At 31.6% G+C, this 24,208-nt stretch overlaps 1 protein-coding gene and 1 long non-coding RNA gene across 3 annotated transcripts in view; one reads left to right on the forward strand and one right to left on the reverse strand.

Annotated features, from left to right (window-relative positions):
• Nucleotides 1-24,208, reverse strand: part of LOC118184062 (potassium voltage-gated channel protein Shaker-like) — a 533,454-nt gene that overhangs the window by 315,298 nt on the left and 193,948 nt on the right. The window lies entirely within an intron of this gene.
• The window catches only part of LOC146995997 (uncharacterized), a 144,596-nt gene continuing 133,695 nt past the window's right edge, over nt 13,308-24,208 (forward strand). The window contains exon 1 of the long non-coding RNA XR_015042769.1: nt 13,308-13,467. This is a non-coding gene — a long non-coding RNA (uncharacterized LOC146995997). The remainder of the gene's footprint in view (nt 13,468-24,208) is intronic.

Consider the following 24,208-nt stretch of genomic DNA (forward strand, 5'->3'; position numbering starts at 1 on the left):
TTCAATGACAGATAACGATTTTAATTTAATGTTAATTTACGGATTTTTTAGACGAATCTTCATTTATCAAAAAAAAAAAAAAAAAAAAAAAAAAAAAAAAAAAAAAAAAACATAGACGTATTTGTATTTGTGCATTATTGAAAAGATCGGAACATAATCTTCCAACTGAAGTTTATTATGCAGCTTTGAAGCAAATTACTAATTCTTCTTCTTCTTCAAAAGCTCTCCAGCCTGTTATAGGCTAAGGATGTCTTTCCAAGTTTCCTCCACCTGACCCCATTCGGCGCAACAGACTTCCATCAGTTAACTCTAATTAGCCTTAAATCGTCCTCGACATCAACTATCCATCTAGTAGGTGGTCTTCCTTTTCGTCTTACTCCCTCAACTCTCGAAAAGGTTATCTTTTTGGTTGGAAATGCATCGTCATATCCAAACACATGGCTCAGCCATCTGATACGAGATGCCTCTACGATTCTCACAACATCATTTTCACCATATTTCTTATATTTTCCATATATTTCATGATTATAGAGAATTCTCCACATGACATTTTGTTGTACCGGTCCGAAGATCTTTCTTAGGATTTTTCTTTCAAAAGTTGATATCAGGTCTTTCTCTGCTCTGTTGAGTGTCCAACATTCACTTCTGTAAAGGGCAACATCCCTTATAAAAGTTTTATATGAATTTAATTTAGTTTTTATGTTGATTAAGTTGCTTTTTGGGGCATTGGTAACATCTATTAACCAAAAATATTTTATTTTTTATCTCAATTTTTATATCGATGCATTATGTGATCAATGTGCCCAGATATTTAAATTGTTTATGGTTTCAAAGGTATAACAGTTTATCTTCAAGGGGGATAAATCAACAGTTTTATTTAGATGCAATCATAAATTTCGTTTTGTCTTCATTAATGATTAGGCCTATCTTTCTTGCTGCATTTTGAAGCGAGACAAATGCCTTGACCACTGCTCGTTTCGATCGCCCAATGATATCAATATCATCGGCAAAAGCCAGCAGTTCAATGGTTCTGTACGAGATGGTTACACTTGTGAAATCATGGATATTTTTTACAATCCTTTAATTCTATCTACAACTTCTAAATACATTTGAAATATACTCGAATAATATATAACTAATATATTAGTTATGTAATACCTTACGTAATTAATGTATTTAGCTTCTTACAATCTATCTTTTATACCATCTTGAAATTTTCAGACGTTATAAAACTTATCTTTCGCCTTCTTTAAACTCTCCAAGCTGTCCCCAAAATATATTGAAAGACACTTCTTAAAGTTTACGTAAACGTAAATTTTAAAATATGTCCGAATAATTAAATAAGTTTATTAGAACTACAGAATATCAGAGATATTTAAAAATTATAATTCAGAAAACATATTTTTCTCAGAGCAGTGTTAGGTCCTTTGCTCCGCTCTTTGAAGTTTCCGAAGCCAAATATTTGGGAGATGGGATGATATAGTTATAGTAAAACTCACTAAAAAATAATAGTATTTTATAAACAAATTATAAAAATCTTTTTGATCGTAAGCGATTAAAAATAAAGTAGTGAATATCGTAAATAAATTGTATCGAATATTGACCGAACTTTAAGGAACACTGAAAGTGTGATCATAGAAATAACATATATAAAATGTTTCTATGCGAATCACTTAAATTTATCTTAAAAGTTTTAATTAAAATTTATCTTTGTTAGAGACCAAAAGATTTAATTTTTAGTTACATGATAAAGAATGGTACGGCTGATAAAAATAATTTTTAGTTTTTTAATGTATATTGCTAAAAGTGAGTAATTAATAACTTCATCTCGAAGGAGATGTTATTATTTTCAGTTGGTGGTTTTGTGCTTGGCGAACAGAAGTTATTGATATTCACACATAAGACATATTTGGCAATTCGCAAGCGATATATTAGTAACAAAAAAGACCAGCCATGTGCTGAATAATTAATTTTTTTCTTTTTATATGTTCGAAAGGCTCCATGTAGCATTGCATATTTACGTAATAATATAAAAAAAAAGTCTTTTTTCCTACGGCTATATTTCGAAAACTGATTTTAACTGCATGATTTCGTATTCTGTAATTCGACTTTGTGCGAATTAATTTTTAAACCAAGCCTGTTTTTAGCTCAGAACTATTTCAGATGCATAACTAGAATTTGAATACGAAAATCAGTTTGAAAGTGTTTTAGGTTCTATAAATATTTACGTTTAAAAACATTTTTAAATGCTTCTTAATTATTTAATCTCTTACATGTTAGTTTCAGAATGCCTTTTTTAACGCATATTTTACGCACATTTGCAGGTTTGAACATTATCAGTAAGTCGAGCATATTCATAAGTAAATAAGTGAATAAGGTAAGTAAATAAGGTAAAGTAAATAAGGAAAGTAATTAACGAATAAATTTCACGTTAAGATTTGTTACTGCCACAATTTTAACAAAAATAATTGTTTCTTTTTTGATAACATGTGGTTTAAAAAGTAAGATAGTTGGTTTTTTGGTAGTAAACATCAACAAAAAAGTGAAAAATACAACAAATTACAATATTATCTATAACGTTTCCACAATTCATTCTATAACTCTATTTTTTTCTAAAAGCTGCTTTTGGAAAGAAATGTAGAAAGAAAGCGCGAGTATTTTCTAAATATTCAGATAATGAATCGGGATCAAAATTATAAAAGAACGCATAATTAGGGGAAAAAATAAAGACCCATTTAATTTATGTGAACATTCATGATGCAGAGTAAAATAACAAACAAAAATGCTCCTTGAAATTCGAGATTTAATTTGTGAATTAGTTATCTTAACCCACACAGACATAATCTTACACTCGAGCTGGAGGGGGATGTCATTTTTCTCAATATTTCTTACGAATATCTTTCTCTGTTCAAGAAAAGCAATTCAGCAATTGATATATTACTAGAAACCTATTAGGGAAAATAGCAACCATTTTTCAAACGTAAGTATCCCTTCTGGCGATGTGCTAAGAATAAAAATGGATACAAAATCAGATATTCAATGACTATTGCTCTAGGCGGAGTTTAACCTATTGTAACAGAAGAGTGAAATATGGAAATAAATTAAGTTAGAAAGCAGGAGAATCTTTTTAAAATTTGAGTCAGTTGGGTGTAATTTGAAAGTAAAATTGATGAGCATTTATAGCAAGCACATTTGTTTGAATGAGATTTAAAATTACGAAAATTTTGAACATATTAAATTGAACGCTCAATATCACACGATATTTCATTTTTAGTGTGCTGCTCGTCAATAAACATTCCAGTTTATGATACAACTTAACTATGTAGTAATTTTCCCCCTTTTTCTCAACAGCCTGATCTAAATCATTTAAACAATACTTCCCCTCAGGAGTTTTTCTTGAAAATTAATTTGGATAATTATCATTACTATTTTTCCTTACCATATAATTTTCCTCTTCACTTGAAAAATAAATAAAATATAACAATAAATAAAAGTAGATAATTTGATATCGCACGAAGAGTCTACGTTATTTCTTCATACTGCACTAAGACTTTTTTTGTTATTTCATACATATTTTCATAACAATTTTGTCCGTAAAATGATTCTCTTATCTTTTACGTAAAACAATGAGGAGAAAGAGATAATTATAGAATTAATTTATTAACAGAATGATTAGAATAAAAGGTTTATGGAATTATTTCACTGATAAAATATTAAAATCAAGAAGTTTCTAAAATAATTTCCTTTATAGATAAAATGTTAAGAATATAAAGTTTATAGAATCATTTCGTAGCTATAATAATAAGATTAAAGAATTCACAGAAAACGATGATGAGATTAATGCGAATATAGAACTATATTTATTTCATTATTTATTTTTGTAATCCTTTAGTTAATTCTTTATAACTATTATAGTTAATTAACAGAAAAGAAATTATTATAGAATTATAGATAGATGAAGTTTTGATCATATGCTCTTCTATCCTCAAAGAAGATAAATAAACTACACATGAATTGTAATATTACTTTAACTAAGATTGCTATTATTATTATTATAAGAATCTTTTCAAGAATTTCAAGTGTTTCGAATAAATTTTTAGCACCTCACTAACGAAGGAAAAAGAAATAACTGGTAACAGGAAAAAACATTTTCGAGGTTACGAAAAGATACAAATGGGCGAACATCTGTGAAATGAGAGAACATCATTACAAATAGAAAGATGAACTTTACTTTGACTGAACTACACAATGCGTGCGGTGTGGGATGGATGCATAAAAGTAATTGCATTTGTAAGGGATTATGAATTAGTTCGAAATTTAAAAATAGTTCTAATTGCATAATTATGGTTGACGGTGGAATTCGAGCACTTGTCTCCAGAAAACTCCATTAACTTTCAATAGTGTATAAGTCAGGGAACTAAAGGGTGCAGGTGGGATATCTCAGCTCATCGTTGTCCTCTTTGAAACATGTTCAAGAATACAAAGCAGTGTGTATCGTCCTTCAAAATGATCGTTCTTCAAAGGATATACTGTGAATAAGCAAACGGGATCGGCCAGAATGTTCAGATGCTGACCGGCTGTGATCTCCGCGTGTAGAATAACAAGTGGCGCAAGACCGCATCAAGATATCGCGCCATGCTAACAGGAAGCCACCTTCGTGTATCATAGCCAGATACACGCAACTGGCAGGCAAAGCGAGAAAGGCAGGCAAAGCGTAGAGGCTTTTCTGAGCGTTTTTCAGACACAAATGGTCTGAAACAGGGTGCATGCTGATTCAACAGATTTATTGTTATCGCTTTGAGGCCCGGCCTTGGTGAACTCTGCACCAGTAAGATCGCTTGAAAACATAACGTGATGTCATTAACGGCTTACGAATGTTTTACCTTATTTATAATACTGCAATATATTTCTAAATATTGGCTACGTAAAACAAGTTGTAAAAACCTAAGGTACCACAAAATTTTAAACTGGACCCTATATGTGCAAATTTTTTATGCAGATTATATTATGTTATAAATAAATACTAAGAAGAACGTTTATTGTTTGTTATAAATTGCTGATTTCATTACATTTATGAGCGATGTTCTGTTGTAATTTGAAAGATAAATTAAAATGACGCGGATTAACAATAACTTTCAGAACTCACACTTTCGTAGCCCGTGAGAATTAAAATCTGATTAAAGAGAAAATTTCTGCTTCGATAATAATGAAAGTTATTATATGAATTACTTCACAAATTGTTGACGTCATCTTCACATAAATTTAAGCGTAGAGTATTAGAGACTAAGGGATAGAAAGATAAATACAGAAGTTTTTGAATTAAGTGTGTATATTTTGTGTTCTTCTTGTTAACACAAAGACAAAAAATTGTGGTATTTAATTCTTGTGAAAAACGTTAAAATATGCTCCGTTTTTCTTTAAGTACGATGGAGGTTTGATAAGATTTTTAATGAGTAATAAAAAACTGTAATTTCTGATATAAGTAATAAACGATGGCAGAAATGATTAGTTTAATTTCTTCAAAGAATTACAAGATTTTTAAAAAAATAAAAGTATCGTGTGAGTATTGAGTTGTCAAATTAACGATTAGAAAAATCTTAATACGGAATAAATGAAACCTTAAAATAACGATATTGCATAATTTCCGAGATAATGGAAAAAAGATTAATGGAATTCATTTTTGTTTCTTCACTTTTTCCTCTTTCCTTTTTTTTAACAAAATAATGGTCAATACAAATAACAACAAATCAATATCTGCTGTCCAAAGAACGCGTGGTGCTGCCATCTGTAGGACTTCAGCATCATTAAACTCCCTCGTACATAACGTATCACATGCATTTAATGTGATTTATATGGACGTTAACTATTCTAGTTTCTAAAGAGGTATAATTTAAAAGCATTTCTTACGATAATCTGAAGCAGAACAGTAATTTATATTTCCATAAGAAATTAAAAATTATGCTTTTTTATTCAGCTGACTATAATAAGGCGCAACGTACGATCAAAACCTAGCTTTTCGTGAAAAAGTATGACAATAACTTTTATGAATTAATTCCAATAAAAAAGAACAAATGAAATCATAACAAATAATAATCTGAGCATTTGATTTGTAACACATCTTGACACCAGATGGCAGCACTACTTTGGAAACATTTTTGTATTTCATAGACGTTTAACAACAGGAAAATAATTTCTATTAGCATACGGCAAAGCATTTTACCTTCGAAATATTTTAAAGTGAAACTTTCTATTCATGGCATAATAATTTTTTTAAAATGGTAATGTTCCACAGGAAGTAAACACTAATCAAATTAAAATACTACATTTTTGCTCTTTTTCAAATAAACTGTGATGCATATTTATGTATTCATTTATAATATTGTATGAACAGCCATGCATGAACAGTGTCCTCCCCGGACTCGAACCTGCACCTCTCGGATACGCGCTGAGTATGATAACCGTTACAAAAAAAAAAAAAAAAAAAAAAAAAAAAAAAAAAAAAAGAAGAAGAAGAATCATCATCTACCACTTTCTTAATTCGTACCCACGGTAGAATAATTAATTTATTTTGCAGGAGGAGACGAGAAAAATGTGCAATGCCTTCGTCGGAACTCAAACCTGGACCTCTTGAATGCGCGCCGAGTGTGCTAGCCGTTACACCATGAAGGCACGCAGAAAGAAGGGAGAAAATAGCTTAAGCTCACATGAAATTATATAGAAAGAAGCGTTAATTTCGCTTGAATTTTACTAAGAAAGAAAATGAAGTGGATCTACTTATAAATAACAAATGTAATGACGGTTTTTTTTTTATCAGACTTTAATCAGAAGGATGGAACTCTTTTTTGGTCATCAACGAGTTTTTCAGTGTTTACAAGTTCTTTAGTGTCTTCAAATATCCAGAGCCACATTGCATCTTCAGGATCCATAGCCTGAAACGGGTAAGAGGAACCATATTCTGAAATTCAAAGATGGCTTTTTAATCGCTCGTTTGTAGCTAATGTTTGCTGATGAGCGGCCTGTCGGAGAGATAAATAGATCCATGTTTCAGGTAAAGCAGAAATTAAGTTTTTATAACTTAATAAAAAAAACTGAATGATTTCATTCGTACTGAAGCAGAGTATCATCCTCATCTTGTTTTGCGTTTTTAGAAAATATTATTTTCCCACTCTTCTTGCTCTTAGCATCATACTCATTCGGTACTACATGTTAGGAAAAAATAAGCAAATTACTTATTTGAAATTCAGCTTATAATATGAAACTGAATAAACAGTTTAATAAAAATTATTAAAAAATTTGATTTACAGGCTGGAATCGATCAACCAACTCACTAATCTTATTCAACAATAAAATCTTAAATTGCAAGTATATTATTTAAATTCTAAATTTAAAGACTAGATAAACCCATCTGTGGACTCATAGTAACAGTGGTAATTCGTCATGAATTCCATTCACGGTGATTGAGGGAGCTGGTTGCGAGTCATATTCATGACTTCCTCTAGCTGAAACATGAAATCGAGCTAGTTTCCTTCAGAAAACCCACTACAAAAGCATTCCATACCGTAAACATATATTTTCTGAATACTTTACCAGAATGCTATTCTTGCATTGAAAAACATCTAAAGCACTGGAGTTTGTCGAAGCTTTATTAAGTAAAAATAAATTAGTTTCTTTCAGAATTTTACTAAACAAACTTTGGGTTTTTGAATGAAGGAAAAAAAAAAAAATCTGAAATGTTTCAGATTTTAAATTACGTCCAAAGGGGCGTTTTTTAACATTTTGTGTGTTACCTTTCTTTATTAAATATCATGTCCCTCGCACTTAAACCATAAGATCCAGTGCAACAGCAATATTGCAAAATAGTTTTAAAACGAGCATATTTTTAGAATTTCCGATACAGAGACTCACGCGCTGGAGATAAAAATGTTTTTTCTGCACAACGTTGCCATTGCTCGCTTTGAAATCCTTGAGTTTGTTAATCAAAAATTCGTCAAAGTTTTAAAAAATAGGAAATCGATCAGAAAACAAATTTCAAATTTCAAATTTGGTCTTCCACAGGCTCATATTCGTTGGAGGATTACGTTATTCAAAATTCGATGACTCTATGTACCGTTGTTTTATCACAATACGAGAAATATACATACATTTATGCAGATTTTTCATTATTTAATTTCTTCAAATATAACGCAGGACTCTAACATTTTGTGGCAACAGTTTGAAAAGTGAACCGACATTTATGAGTCCGACGCAAAATGCGAAAACGAAACTAATAGTCCTTCGGGATTCAAATCCCTTTGGACTAAAAAAAGAAAATTTACTTCTTAAACCGTTTACAGTGCTTCCGGTAATGAAATACGCTCTCTCTAATGCCTATTTATACAAAAGAAAAAGTATATAAAAAGTCAAAAAATTAAGAAAAGAAAACAAAATTTAGATCATATTCATGGTTGCAGTCTTTTCATCCCTTAGGCAAGAACACAAAACGAGACGTATTAAGAATTACGACAAGACTTTTGGATTGGAAAATTCCATTAGTAGCGCACAAATAGAGAAATATATTATGTATATGTCTCTCTGCTTTATTTTTTAATCTTGCACATAAGTGTCTAGAAACTGTACTGTATAATTTATAATGCATAATATGAATAAGAAGTTGTAAATTATGGACATCTATTTACAATGTGTCTGCCTACCAGTTGTAGTCTAATACAAGTCTTTGTAGCACAGTATCTACTATAAAAACTCTATCTATACTTTGTAATCTGTATAGCTCAAACAAACAAAAATATAATAACAAGAAATAAAAGGAGTAAATTAATCGAATAAAAGGAATTCTTAGCTTGGCTGGTTTATAAACTATAACATTTTTTAAAATTTGAAACGACCTAATATTCTTAAAAATCATCGATACAGCGAGATTTTTGGCTATTGTTCTAATATAACTTGTAACATGTAATAAGAAATATCTTCCATTTATAATGAAATTTTTTTCTGACAGAAACAAGTTAGCAATACGAGAAAGATATAAAGTGCAATCTCTATTATTAAATAATAAAGAATCTCTCTCTCTATATATATGCATATATGTATCTATGTTCTTCTCACCGTAGAAAAACAGCAACAAACTCAGCGATTTAAAAGCAATGTGATACACTCTGCAAAGTTTAAGATCCATTTGTGGGATTCAGAATTTAGTTCAGAGTACTAAGAGATCGCTGTGCAAGCTTACGCATTTGAGGCTTTTTTGCACTGATTTGTATTCAACGTTCTTAATACGTAGTTTGAAATGGCAACATCTGATTAAGTTCTATCACACTGAGAAGAGCTACACGAATACTTTTGTGTAATGGCTTCCAAAACTGAAAGTTCTTTTTAAAATTTCATTAACATATCATCGGTTCTATGAACATTCCATCCATTACGAGTCCGTACGCAAGTTATCACTGGGTGAGCCTATGCATTTGAGGCATTTTGTATTGCCTTGTGTTCAACGTTCTCAGTGGTTTGAAGTGGCAACTCCTGATTGTGCTCTGTCAAACTGAGAAGAGCTCTACGAGTATTTTTGTGTAAAACGTTCCAGAACTGTTAACACTTTAGTCGAGTGAAATCTTTCGTCGAGTGAAAGTGGATTAAGTCATGTAATTTTAGCATTATATACTTGCCTATTGTAATATATATTCTTTGCATAAACTGGAAATGTCTGTTTATAATCAACCATTCAAGAAATATTCACTCGTATAATATTTCTGAAACACTGTGCACATGTGAGCGAAAACATATTAAAACCGCCACTTCTAAGCACATATAGATGGGTAATTTTAAATTCCATTAGTTGTTGTGAAGGTAGGAAATTAATTACGCCAAAACAGGGGAAGTCAATTTGTTGTGACTTTTACATAATGAGCTCGCTTTGACATTATACACTTCATCAACAATTTGTTATGAGAATTGGCTCGTATTAAAATTACGCTTAACAGAAGCAGTCACGTGCCAAACAAATTTCAATTTCTAGACCCAAAGCAGGTTTGTTGCTGTAATAAAGGTCTGAAACTTCGAGTAGGCTAAAATTCTAAGCGAATTCCCAGAAATGTGAATTTTGTTATTTGTTATTTTTGATTATGGAAAATATTTGCACAAGCTTCAGTATTCCTTTGGTATTGCCATTCCTCACCAGCAGGTTTTGATGATTTTAATATGTGCAGGAAAGAATCTAAAGCTAAAAAAAAAAATTCTGCTTGCAAAACAGACTGTAGGAAATGTCATTATTTTCACCCATTCTACCCCAACTATCAAACGAGTGTCAGTATTACCAGCGTCAGACCCAGATTCCAACGTTCAATAAAGCATGCAACGATATATAGCAAAATAATTTGATTAAACAGAAATTTCAGTCGCTTCAAAAGAACATGCTTAAGAAAGCCTTCTAAAAAGGGTTATTCGTGTCTAAAGATGCCACAAGTATTCCTCTCATAGACAGTGTGCAAATGAAGGAAGTACAATATATTCTTCTGAAAACGATTTTTTCTTTATGGCATCAACAATAACTTGATTCGATTTCCTTGTATTTCATATCCTTTTAAATTCGAATCCTTACCTGAGAATATTGATATTTTGAGTAATGTAAACATTTTGGGTTAGTTTATTTATTTATGACAAAACTATGAGAGCTAATTACATAGGAAAAGGATGCTTCCGTGAAGGACTATATAAGGGAAACTGGTTCGTATTCATGTTATAAACAGAGTAAACACGAACAAGCCCATGGTTCTGAATCCAAATAGAGTACTATTGTTTAGCAGTCTTATCTACTTAGCCATTGTTGCATTATCATGTAGATATATATAGACATTTACTTTATAGTATTTATTTGTTCAATCCTATCGGATATCAACAGATCTGTTTAGCTGTTAAAGTTGATAAATTATAAGCTACTGCCTCTGAGTGTTATACATTGAATAAATTGTAACATTTACTCAAAAATACAGAAAAATATTTTCAGAGATTTATGTAAGTACACTTCTAGCTTCTCTAAACGATAAAACGTCATCTACAGGAAGAATAAGTAACATAATTACACGCTTGAAATAAATATTACTGCATGTTGCAAAGGGAATATGTGAATGTATATAAGTCAAAATACTGTCTTTATTTTGTATCAATTAAAAGCCACACGCTCGAATTTACGCCAAGACAGCGCTAGATTTGCAGCAGTGAATTATAGGTTGTAGTATAACCGATTGCATACTAGAATCATTGTGAGAATGGGAGATTTGGCAGATGGAATTTTATGAGAGTATTTTTTTGCTACAGGCTGGAGGGAAGGTGAAAGAAACGACTGTTTACAATGAGAAGCATCAAGGGAAAAAACTCCCTAAAGAACTCGCAGTGACAATAGTATAGAAATATTGTTAAGGATTTGGATGTTTTGAGCAGTTTGAAATAATAAAATGAACCTTCTTGGTATTGCTGTGAGTTGTTCTTCAATTTGAAGACTTTCCAATAACACTATCTCGCGTTCCTTTAGCTGTAGTAGTGTTATCACATGATGCGATCAAACGTATAACCATTTAATAAGTTAAAGCTGAATAAGTTAAAAATGATGAAAGAAATTTAGCTGTATTGTGTATCATAAAAGGCATAAGCACTGGTACATGTTTTCAAAGGACTCATCAAAGGCATATGCAATTGTACATAATTCAACATGTTTCAAAGGAGTCATAAAAGGCATAAGCAATTGTACATGTTTCAAAGGACTCATCAAAGGCATAAGCAATTGTACACAATTCAACATTTTCAAAGGAGTCATAAAAGGCATAAGCAATTGTACATAATTCAACATGTTTCAAAGGACTCATCAAAAGGCACAAACAACTGTACAAGTTTCAAAGGACTGTACAAGTTTTAACCATTAATAGGAAATTAAATGATTAAGTAATACTCATCATTTACTTTCCTTTTACATTGTCATTTATTATCTTCATTTATAATTATTATTTCTTATTGTGATTAGATCCAACTCTTTTTATTACGAGCGTATCATCAGCATTTCATCAAAACTATGAATTCGCAGAAATAACAGTTCGAGAAAAACGCAAACGTTTAATACTTTTGGGTAAAAAAAAAAAAATCATCGCATGATTTTGATATAACATTTTTTTATAGGTCTATTCAATGGGAAGAGTGCAAAACATTAAAAAATAATCTATAAATGTAAAATAGGGAAAATAAAAGTGGATTTATAGTGTGGTGTTAAAGAAATGCTTAATTTAAATTTTTCTATGATCAAATATTCAATAATAATAATGTTTCAAATATTTAGAAACCTACCTCATGACAAATATTACGCATAACTCAATTCGTTATCTAAGACACTGCTTATTAGTTTAAACTTATTAATTTCGTTCTGACATTTTGCGTCGATCCACTTTGATTCACTTTTGAAACTGTTGCCACTAAATATTACAGCCCTGTATTATATTTAAAGGAATTAAATAATGAAGAATTTGCGTAAGTGTATGTATGTTTCTCGCATTGTGATAAAACAACGGTACCTAGAGCCATCGAATTTTGAATAACTTAGGTTTCCATTCGAATATGGGCATCTGGAAGGCCAAATTTGGAATTTGTTTTATTATCTATTTCCCTTTTTGTAAAACTTTAACGAATTTTTTATTAACAAACTTTCAAGATTTCAAAGCGAGCAATGGCAACACTGTACGGGGAAAAAAAGCATTTTTACCTTCAGCGCGATAGACTGTATATTGGAAATTCTAAAGATATGCTCATTTTAAAATTATTTTGCGATATTGCTGTTGAATTGAATTTTATAGTTCAAGTGCGAAGAACACGCTATTTAATAAATAAAGATAACACCCAAAGCGTTAAAAAAAGGCTCTTTGGAACGTAATCTAAAATCTCAAAGCTTTCAGATTTTTTCACTTTTTATTTAAAATTAATTTCATTTTGAAAGGATATCTAATATCGTACATTACAAACATCGCCTAAAAATGTAGTAGTAGTAGTAGTAGTAGTAATGTAGTAGCATTAATACAAATTGCTTCAGCTGGAATTAATACCTGTGCATATTAGCAATCAACTACTTCAGACTTCTTATCTTATTAATGTCGGGAAAACGAGAAAGAAAAGAGATGAACGTGGTGTAAAAACAAAAAATATCTGTATATAGATATAGAGAGAAAAGCTGGTAACAATATGAAAAAAAGTAGTGGTAGGTATAAAAGATAAGATGTATGGAAGAAGGAAGGAGACATAAAACGAATTAAAGAGGAGGAAACACGGAGATAAAAGAGTGAAAATTAGATTGGGAAAAACGGAGATAAATTCGCAGGAAGAACTGTGAAACAGAATCGAAGGGGAATAGATGAACTAGAGAAAGGAATATTTTCGTATGAAGGAATTCAACGAAATAAGATTATCGAAAATTTAAAAGGGTTAAGATGTTATTTGCAAGTAAGTATATCTACTTTTCAAATGTCCAAAAAGTGTAAATTATCGTAAATTTTGAGCTAAAATGATTTTCACTTTTTCTCTGTTCCAAAACGTATCTTTAATTTTATGCAGAAATCTACCGCTATCTACCTTGAAAGCGCAAAGTAGGAAGACGTTTCTAGAAATATGATCTGAAGCGCAGACCTGAACTAATCTGCTATTAGTGATTTATTATTATTCATTTATACAGATTTATTAAGTTCACTCTGGTGCAACTATTACATCCTCGAGGAAGATTACAAAAATGATTTCCTGAGTCAATGCTAATACTCTAGAACGAACATGGAATGCCGATGTTTGGTTGCGTGTAAAAACTTGACGAATTTATTTTTGAATTATAACAAATTATATTTTCATATTGTTTATATTCAAAGTTTTACGATCATTTAAAACTCGTCATACCTTTTGGAAACAGGCCATTTTTATAAATGGATGACAAAAGCATATGACTTTCATAAAAGGAAGCTTTTGGCAACTAATTTAAAACAGCGTATGGATACGTCACAAAGTTTCGTACTGTTCGTCGCAGTGATCGATGAATTTGTGACAAGTACATGTTTGCTGTTGTCAGCATTCAAAGCTATCAATCCAATGACAGTTTTCATTAACTTCCGATTGTATATAGGCATAAGTAACCCTGCAGTACAAAACAAAGAAAAATAAACATCGAAATTTTGCAAGATTCCAAAGAGAAGTTGCATCTTATTAGGATTTCCTCAATTCGCATTGCATTTCATTACATAAGTACTCACTTAATGCATTTCATTGCATTAAGTACATGTCTACATGTTTATAAAATTTGCGCCGGGCCAGACAGTGATGAGAAAGTCGTGTGTACGGTCTCCGCAATCACTGTTTCCAAGCTTTTACGATGTGTCATACGACATGGTTCTGACATCGCAGACGCATTAAATCGTGCCAGTTGACAGTTTAAGAGACATGACTTCTCGACCAGTGTCAAGAGATTTTAGCGTTCTGCACTGTGTCTGTAATCAAAGCCCGGAGGGCTAACGAACCAATGATCTTGTTTTCCTCTGATATCGTTCCACATATAACGAATCAGAAGATGCACATTACTACTGAAAAATAAAGGAGGTGTACCTAATTCAGTCTGAAGATTTTTTTCCATAGGAACAACACAACAGAATGCTATTGAACTCTCGACAGAGAGATCCTCGTTAACAGGATCTCACGTTACGTAGACTATACTTCACTTTAATAACTGCTCTATGTTATGCATGGATTATATATATTTGTAAAGAGCTTTTCGTAATTGTAATATATACTTTTGAGTTTAAAATGCAGTAAGTATTACGCAACCTCACAAATTAAGGCAATCATTATATCATTATACGGAGTCAGATGCCGCTACCTGCCGTCAGTCTTCCACATATTTTTATAAATTAAAATTTTTCCATTAAATTATAATTTCTGATGTTAAATGTATCCAAAAAGAAACAGTGTTTTATGCAGGTATCAATAACTTTTAAGACTGAAAGAGAATTAACATTCCTAATATTTAAAAAGTTCAAACTTTGTTTATAAAATATATTAATTCCAATTGAACTACGAAAAAAGATTTTATTTAGTTTTTATGCAGGTTTATTTTATTTCATTTACTTATATATTTTGTTGCTGATATGCGGTAATTATTTATTAACAAAAATTAATTAATGATAATAATTGGGGCAAGTGGATTATCATTAAACTATTGTTGGCAATTTAATTTTTTTTCTCAGTAATCAGGTGATAATTTAACTTTGATAATTCCGTTATTGATTAATATCGAAACTGACGCCAGTTTCGTTGTTAACTGGCATTTTATATCACATTACTTTATAATAATAAACGAACTGACTTCCTGCAAAATGTTTTGAAAATTATACGTTTTACGTCTAAATTCAGTTAAATTTTACTATATTAATTAAATTCTAGACTAAAACAATGCAAAAAGCTTATAATGTGTAACATTTGAATCTTGTATGTTTCCTTTCCCTTCGTTCCTCTAAAATATATTTTTAAAATTTCCATTTGCAAAAATGTCTTTGGAAACTTGTCCTTAGGCTATCTGCTAACATGTAAAAATATTAAATTTTCAAATCATACATAGAATATCCTTATTCGGACTCTAGAAAATCAAATTTCACCTTAAATAGAAAGTACTTTTGTGTATCAAGTAACAGGTGGTCTGAAATAAAAACTGGATTGTAAATATCCTTTAGCGTTGCTTGCAATAATATAATAAAAATTCGTTTTATCCGGCACCTCTTTTTTTTGGTACTATCTTTCCATTTACGGTGAGACTTCAGAAATGCTTTGAATAATTTCTTGCTTTTTTCATTTAATACGTTACATAGAATTTTGTATACTATATATTCCAGTGTATAATGAGCATTTTTAATTCAAAAACGGAAACTGAAATTTATCCGGTGCGCATTACACGCCGGATATGAAAATGATAGATTTAAAAGCAAGAAAAACATAAGCATAAGCGATTAAATAATAATTAAACTACGAATAAGGTTTCCCTTCGATAAGGTTTTTTTTATGAGCTACGTTTGAAGGGTTACTCATGCAACTTTTATCATTCCTCATTCATTATTTTATATTCTTTTTATATACCCGTGGTTCTCAAACATTTTTTTCCCTCCATGTACCGCTTTCACCACGGCAAGACGGTCATCCTCCTTCTTTTCCAAAACTAGAAACATGCATTAATAGATTTATTTAAATTTATATTAGTTCTATTATGCTTTATGAATTAACAACAAAAAATGTAGAAAATGTTGATAAATACCAAAACCTGGATAAAAGGACTAATTTTTTATATTCATAAACTTCATAAGGTATTTTCTTTCTCCTTTCAGTGTGCCTTCGTGGTGTAACTGTAACGCAGTCGACGCGTATCCGAGAAGTCCAGGGTCTGAGTCCCTGGGAAGGCATTGCTCATTCTGTATGTCTCCTGCTTCAAAATACCCTAAAGTATCAACAGTGGCGTCCGAATTAAAAGGTGGTTGACGATAATTCGTCACCACTGGGATCTGGCGACTGGGTCCCTTCAGCCCCAGTCGTCATTTAGAAGGGGTTAGTCTCACTTCACTTCTTCACTGTAAGGTATTTTCGGTTTCCTTTACGCATTTCTTCGTGGTGTAATTGGAAGGATACTCGACGAGTATTCGAGAGGTCCAGGTTTCGAATCTCGGCGAGGGCAATGCTCAATTTTTCAAGTCTCCTGCCCCCCTCTCCTCAAAAGGAAGGCGGGCCTAATGACTTAACAATTTAAACTAAGTACTTAAGAGGTAAATAAAAAGCCTGACTACACCCCTCTCGTTGAGAAACTCTCTTGTCCACATTAAAAAAAAGGGGGGGGGAAGTCTTACGGCTATAAATAAATTTGACTTGATAATGCCGCTTATTTAATAAATCTCGAATATACCAGATAGCTAAATTTTTGCTTCACTTACATATTTAGAGCTAGTTACCATCCCATTTTAAATTCCAATAGTGTAACATTATATGAAACAGTATATGATATTCTCTTAATAAAAATAATTTCGATGCAGCTTGTATTTATTCTATTTATAGTTATTCTATTTATAGCTTATAATACAGCTGGAAGTTTCAAAATATTCGTTTAATTAATTAATTGATGTGCAAATAAAAGTATAATTGCATTTTAGATTCTGAGTTGCTTAAATTTGTCCTTTACATGTCCTGCATATCTGGGTCATTAATATTCAACGCATCTTTATCTAAAGAGGGAAGACCTAAGCATTTATATTACACTAGACATCACATAAATACAAAACCGCTTTCTCACACAGAAGCGAACCAACTACTAACTAAATAAATACCTACAACGCTGACGACCCTGCTCCCCACACGCCGTACGGATGCCAATGAGTATTTTTCTCTCCGATCGCGTACGAAGTATGACGTCAATGTAACCATGACAACTGTGAGCTTCGGGATTTCTACCTCGGGACGCGCTATATGGAGATATCACTCGTAGCGAACTTAATTTTGCAAGCCTTGTCACGACGCCATGCATATTTAATGAGAATACTTTTTTTTCCACTTTACCTCGACACGGCGAAAAGACATGCATTTTAATTCAACCGTCTGCGGATTTAGTCGCCTGTGATCATTTTAATGGTGTGTGTAGTATCCATGGAGGAATTTTCGGGAGCGAAATTTAATGAATGTTTGTACTAACCTCTTCGACTTTCTCTATGGAAGTATTAGTGTTTGGATAAATCACCTAAAATTAAACCGCTATTTTTAAATGTCATTTTTAAAAAATAAATGAAAGCAGCGAAAAGTTAAATAAATGCAGAATAAGTTAGATCATGATTACAGTGACCAAGAGAAAAAAGAACTTTTATTTTTTACCTACGCGATTATTTACTTTTATTCCATTTATTTTGATGATGCTACTTTACTTTTAATTTACTTAATTAATTTTAATAAATCTTTTATAATTTACTGACTAAAATAATATTTTGGATAATTTTAGATTTGACTGAAGCTTTTCTCGTTCCCAAAAAGCGTTAAATTTTAGTTAAGAGTTTTCTAGTTCTGACACCGTTTTGTGAAAAACGTCTAAAAACTTATTTTGCAGTTTTTTTCAGTCCTTTTATTATGACAGAATTTTCTGAAAAAAGTGTCTAAAAATCTTCTCTCATATTTCTTCATCGTATCGTTTTTATTTTCTCAAAAAATTGCTGCGCGGTTGTGAAGTCCTTTACTATTATGATTTTTATTTTGTTGTTTCTTTTTAATTGATGATGCAAGAGATGAAAGTACTTTTGTTCCTCAAAAAAAAGGACCTAACTTATTGTAACTCGAAATGCGTAGAGGGGTTTTCTATAAAACTGAAACAAAGTTCTAAATTTCAAACTGGTCAGTTTCCCTTCCGTATGTTATGACGGATGAATATTGTATTATAAAATCTGATGTGGACATCACATGAGTTCTTTTTACGGCCTGTTAAATTATACGAATTTTTCGCTGCATTTCAGTTAAACTAATTTCCTCCAATTTCTTAAAGGCATATTTCTCATTCAATTAATTCAGTTCTTACTTCGCGGCAAAGGCAAAATATACAAAACCTCAAAACACCTTCATTAAAAATTGTAAAATACAGAAAAACGTAAAGTACCAAATACAGTTAAAATAGTTAAAAAACAATTTTTACAACTAAAATTAGAGTTTCTATGCAAAAACAAACAATTCGGCCAATGTGCAAGAAGGCAGATTTTTTGGTGCACAAAACTGAAAGTTTACTTTTGGTCCCACTCGGCAAAAGGACATTGAAGGTGCAAAAACTGACTTAATTCACTATTCTACTTATTTTCAAATGTAAACAAATGGCAGTGCGTTAGGTTTAACTCACTTAAGCTTTTAATTTATTCACTATTCTACAAATATTGCATGCAAAGTTACTAAAGGCATAAAGAATTAACCGGAATATAAGAACAACAATAAAATTCAATCACTTTTAAAGCAAAAAAAGCATAATTTACCAGCATATAAGAATAAAAAACTAAGCTCATCAAGCCAGGTAATATAGTGAGAATATATATATATATATATATATTATTTTTGCAGCCGATTGCAACGATAAAGGGTAGCGTACAACTACATGTTATAGCAGTTCCATATACAAAATTCCAACGTACTATGGTTACTCGTTCTTGAGTTATGCGAAATACGTACGTAAGTACAAGAAAAAATCTTTTCTGTATGCATTTTAAATCCATTTCATAATAATTATTGGCAAAAATAGCCCTTTATTTTGCCTGCACATCCAGATGTCAAGCAAAAACATTGTTCAAATGGTCTGAGAGCAGTTAAAATGGATATTTTCTTTAAAATATGATACCCGAAATTTTTCGCGATTACAATACTTCCTTTACTAAAAATGGTACAGCCATCATATTCCGATTTGGACTTTATTTGTAGACAAATTAACTGTCCCTTAGTTTTGTAAAAGAACTGTTCAAAGCTGTCAAAGTATACTGGATCTCTCTCTTTGAGGATATTCTAAAGCAAGAGTTTTCAAACTTTGTTGATTCCCGAAACCCTTAGAACTATAAGTTCTTTTTTCAGGAACCATGTTCCGCTCTTAGGTCCCACTCTTAGGAACCATGTCCCACTCTTAGGTTTGAAGGAAGCTTGTGTTTCAGCTAGATACAGATGACTGGTAATTTGTGTTGCATATTTTAAATTTAACTTTCCCAAGTGGTAACGTTGAAAAAATTTTAATTTATTTTATTTCTGTACCTGTCTAGTTTAGAATAATTTGTCGGCAGAATCTACATAACACTGTTAAAACATTTGGATCCCAAACAGATGTTACATCGCCTGGCTATTGACTGCAATACAACCTTGAGGAATATATGTGTTAGGAGCTGCGTCTTCATAGAAGAATTCCTATGGAGAGATGAGTGAATTATCTTCCTATGGAGAATTGGCTGTAGAATATTAATGTAACACACATTGAGATTCAATAACACTTCACGAAGTTAACGCATTCAGCCTTTTAACCAAATTGTTTCCCTGGAAGTGAAAGAAAAGAATTATTTTTAGTTGGGTTGTATTAATATCTACAATTTTTTTGCTTTAAATTGTTATGCGTTAAATTTAATTGCTATGTGTGTTATGTTATTTAAATTGTTAATTCAATATTAGAAATTTAGTAGATTTATTATTAAAAAGTGCTTTTACTTACTCTTGCCTCTATCATATGCATGTCCAGTTTTAATATGTTATAAGGTATTTTCTCTTTCCTTTCTGTATGCCTTCGTGGTGTAACTTGGTAGCACACTCGGAGCGTTTCGAGAAGTCCAGATTCGAGTCCGGGCGAGGACATTGCTCATTCATCGCCTCTCCAGCATCGAAATAACCGATTAACTCTACAATATTTAATATAAAGTATCAGCATCTAATAATCGGTCCTAATCTATTGTTGCTTACCTTTATTCAGAAAACATTACCTTTCCGAGGACCTGATTTATAAATAGTTGCTAATTTAACTTTAATATCAGAACTTCTTTTCAAGAAACGAGGGAGTTAAAAAATGCCTTGCAACAGTTTTTCTCTCTAACACTAAAAGCACTTTTTAAATGAATAAGTGCACTAATGTAGAATTTCAAAGTATAATTTTTTACTGGTAGCGGCAAAGTGGAAGATAAGAGGGCTGCCTTTTTTCCTCGAAAAGCACAGATGATTGTGCTATAAAAAGCAACGTGCATTTTTGTTGAGGAATTTTAAATTTTCATGTTTTTGAAGTGAGAAAAGCTTTTTCCATAAGTTAACTCCAGCACTTTTGGCACAGTTTTGATAAACTTCATTAGAGATTTCGTTGGCATTTTGCCAGCACAACTTGATTCGGAGGTAAAATATCCCCCGGTTAATGATATTTTCAAATAATTATCATCAATTATGTTTTAATCATATGTTAATAACAGAAGTAGCTAGTAAAATATAGTGTTAGAAATTCAATAATCGAAGATTTAGATATTAAATAGATTAGATATTAAATACCAAAAGCGAAAGAGATATGTATATATGATCAATATTTACCTTTCATCAAATACAAAACATTGAAAAATGATTTTAGTTTGAAGTTTAAACAAATTAAAATCCCTTTAGAGTAACGTGGAAAATGATGCTAGGATCGCTGAAAAAGTCACTCATGTTGTAATGAAAATAAAGATTTGCCAGTGAAAATTCGAATACAGTGAATTCTCTCTTGGCAATCACATTCGAAAATGACTGGTATTTCTAAGAACATAAATAAACCCTGATATTGAATAGGCCTTCTGTAAGACGACCACTTTAGCAGATGATGGTGGTTTTAAATAGAATTTATTGTATTTATATAGGATGATAAAAACGTTATTACCAGCAGTTGTGGTAAATCCAAATTCGCAAAATATAATGCAGATTATGCAAAAATGAAGTATACGTTTCTGTTATATACAGGGTGTTTATAAAGTCCCGGACCCATTTTGATGTTTAATAACTCATAAAATAATGAAGATATAAACAAACTTATGGCATTTATTGATAGAATAACTTATATATTTTCTTTTTCAGGTTTGAATATTTTTACTTTTGTAAATATCGTCTGCGCGTGTGGTTAATTTCAGATAATTTCATTTTCCAGTCTAAATATCTGTACTTTTCTAAATATCGTCTGCTTATTAATTGCATTTCTCTCTTTTGTTTTCGGCATTTTTCTGGCATTATAATAATGTGCGCATATGGGGATCTGAAAACCTCCCTGAATACCGTGAGGCACAAAGGGATTCCCCAAAGGTTAATGTGTGGTGTGGACTAATGCACGAACGAGTTACTGGGCCTTTCTTTTTTAAAGAAAAGACGATCTCATCAGTCGTATACTTAGACATGTTGGAAAACTTCGTATTTCCACAACTGGAAGAGCTTCAGCCACATGTCTTTTTGCTACAAGATGGTGCACCACCTCATTGGAGTACCATCGTTCGTAGTTCTTTGAATGACCATTTTACAGGAAGATGGATTGGGCAAGCAGGTCCAATTCCTTGGCCACCCAAATCACCTGATATAACGCCGCTGGACTTTTTCCTTTGGGGATTTGTAAAGCATAACGTTTACAGGAGGAGAGTGTCGAACATTAATGACCTCGCTATAGCCTCTGTGGATATTGACATGCTTGCCGGTACCTGGCGTGAAATTGAATATCGACTTGATATTCTCCGTGCGACGAAGGAAGTACACGTGGAGATTCATTGACAAGGGTCATGAAACTTTTTGAGTCTATTAATCTATCTTTATTATTTTATGAGTTATTAAACATCAAAATGGGTCCGGGACTTTATAAACACCCTATATATATATATATATATGTGTGTGTGTGTGTGTGTATGTATATGAATGAAAAATACACTATGCATGCTATACGTTTCATAAAATAAATTTAAAACAGATAGAAGAATTTTCAACTGTCATCATTTGGTCAAAATATTTTTCTGTAAAACTAAGTTTTTGTAGATGATGTGGTAGAAACCATGTTAATCATTATGGTTTAATAGAAACCATCTGAAACTGCCTAAACGTTACTCTTTTTCATACTCCACCTACAACAGTATTTACTCTGCTAAAGTTCTAACCCATGCACAAAGTAATCTTCAAGTATTTTATAAATTTAAAACATTAGCAATATTCAACTATTTTTCCTGAACTAATATGTGGTAAAATCGAGAAGCACTGCTCCTTTTTCCTACTCCATGTACAGCAGTATTTACTCTGCTAAAGTTTGAACCTATGCGTAAAGTATCCTTGAAGTATTTTGCACAGTTAAAAAATTGGCAAAATTTAATTATTTTTTTAAGTAACGTAAAACTTAAATAACCGGCTTTCAATTATTCGAAAGTCCAAATATCCAAATAAAGTGTTCTATCTTCTAAGATATCTAAAATTAAAATTGTTATTCGTTAGGTTCTATTATTTTTTCTGACAAATACTATAAGGAAATAACTGTACGGTATATAATTTTAAAAGCGCTGTTAAGGCGGTCAAATATATGTCAAGCCAGTTTACATCTCCATTTTATAATTAAAACTGATATGAATAATTAAGGAAATGCAAATTAAAAAAAGCTAAATCTCCTTAATAAGTAATTTCTTTTCCCTCCACTCAGAATTCAGTCTGAAGTTATAATCCGTTGTTTAAAAACAGGCACTTCAAGGTCGTGGCAACCTTCCCCTCATTTCAGATCGTTAATGCGTGTAATCTTCAACGCACAGGGAAAATCAGGAATTTTTAGCATATTAGACGACTCTCTTTCCGCAGCAGTCGTTACCATGGTTATGAAACATGCTTCTGGGAAAATGAACTTGGAATGTCTAATTTAAAGTAAACGACTGTCAAAATTCGAATTTGTTAGATTTAAGTAGGTTTTAAATTTCTAAGCACTAGAAAATAAAAACCGAAAACATTGTTTATATAATATCACAGCAATTACAATAATATGGATGATTAATCAGGCACAAAAATCCAGCATGAATTTTGACACCAAAAAAAAAAAAAAAAATGCCTTCATTATCGGTCTAAAGAATAAAAAAAATATAAGTTTTTTTAATTTTATTTTTCTTTATCTTCTAAATACATTTGTTTGAGTGGATTGTTGACATAACATGTCTTCCGTTTCCAAAACAAATGATTTCGGATAAGGACTATTTATCTTACCCTAAACAGAACCTTTCACATAATGAAGCCCTTAAAATCTATCAGTAAAACGCATGAATCTTGCGAAGCTTTTGGTGTCATGGGGTTTCCTAAACACGCCCAGAAGCCAAGTAGTATTTTCAAAAGCAGCCGCGCTCAGTGCCGCCGAACTTGCGTTATTTACTTAAGTGTTCTTTCGCAGTTACCACTTCATCATAATCCGCAGGGTAGTTAAAGAAGTTTGAGTGATAGACGAGCTTATTTTAGAAACGAGGACGCAGGCCCCAGGTGGCGGAGGGCCTGGGAACATTAAAAAAGTTGCTACTGTAGTTTGATGTGTTTACATAGAGCTTCAAGTTTCATGTTAGGTAAATTTCATTGGAGTAACTGAGAAACAGTTGGCAGAGGTAGAATAAACTCCATGGAGAGACAAATTTTTAGTACCGCTCATATACATCGATCGTAAAATAGAATACATGTGGGAAAT

Source organism: Stegodyphus dumicola, chromosome 8 (genome assembly GCF_044657685.1).
Source record: "Stegodyphus dumicola isolate Sdum_Otavi_A_Nest chromosome 8, ASM4465768v1".
Classification (NCBI taxonomy): Eukaryota; Metazoa; Arthropoda; class Arachnida; order Araneae; family Eresidae; genus Stegodyphus; species Stegodyphus dumicola.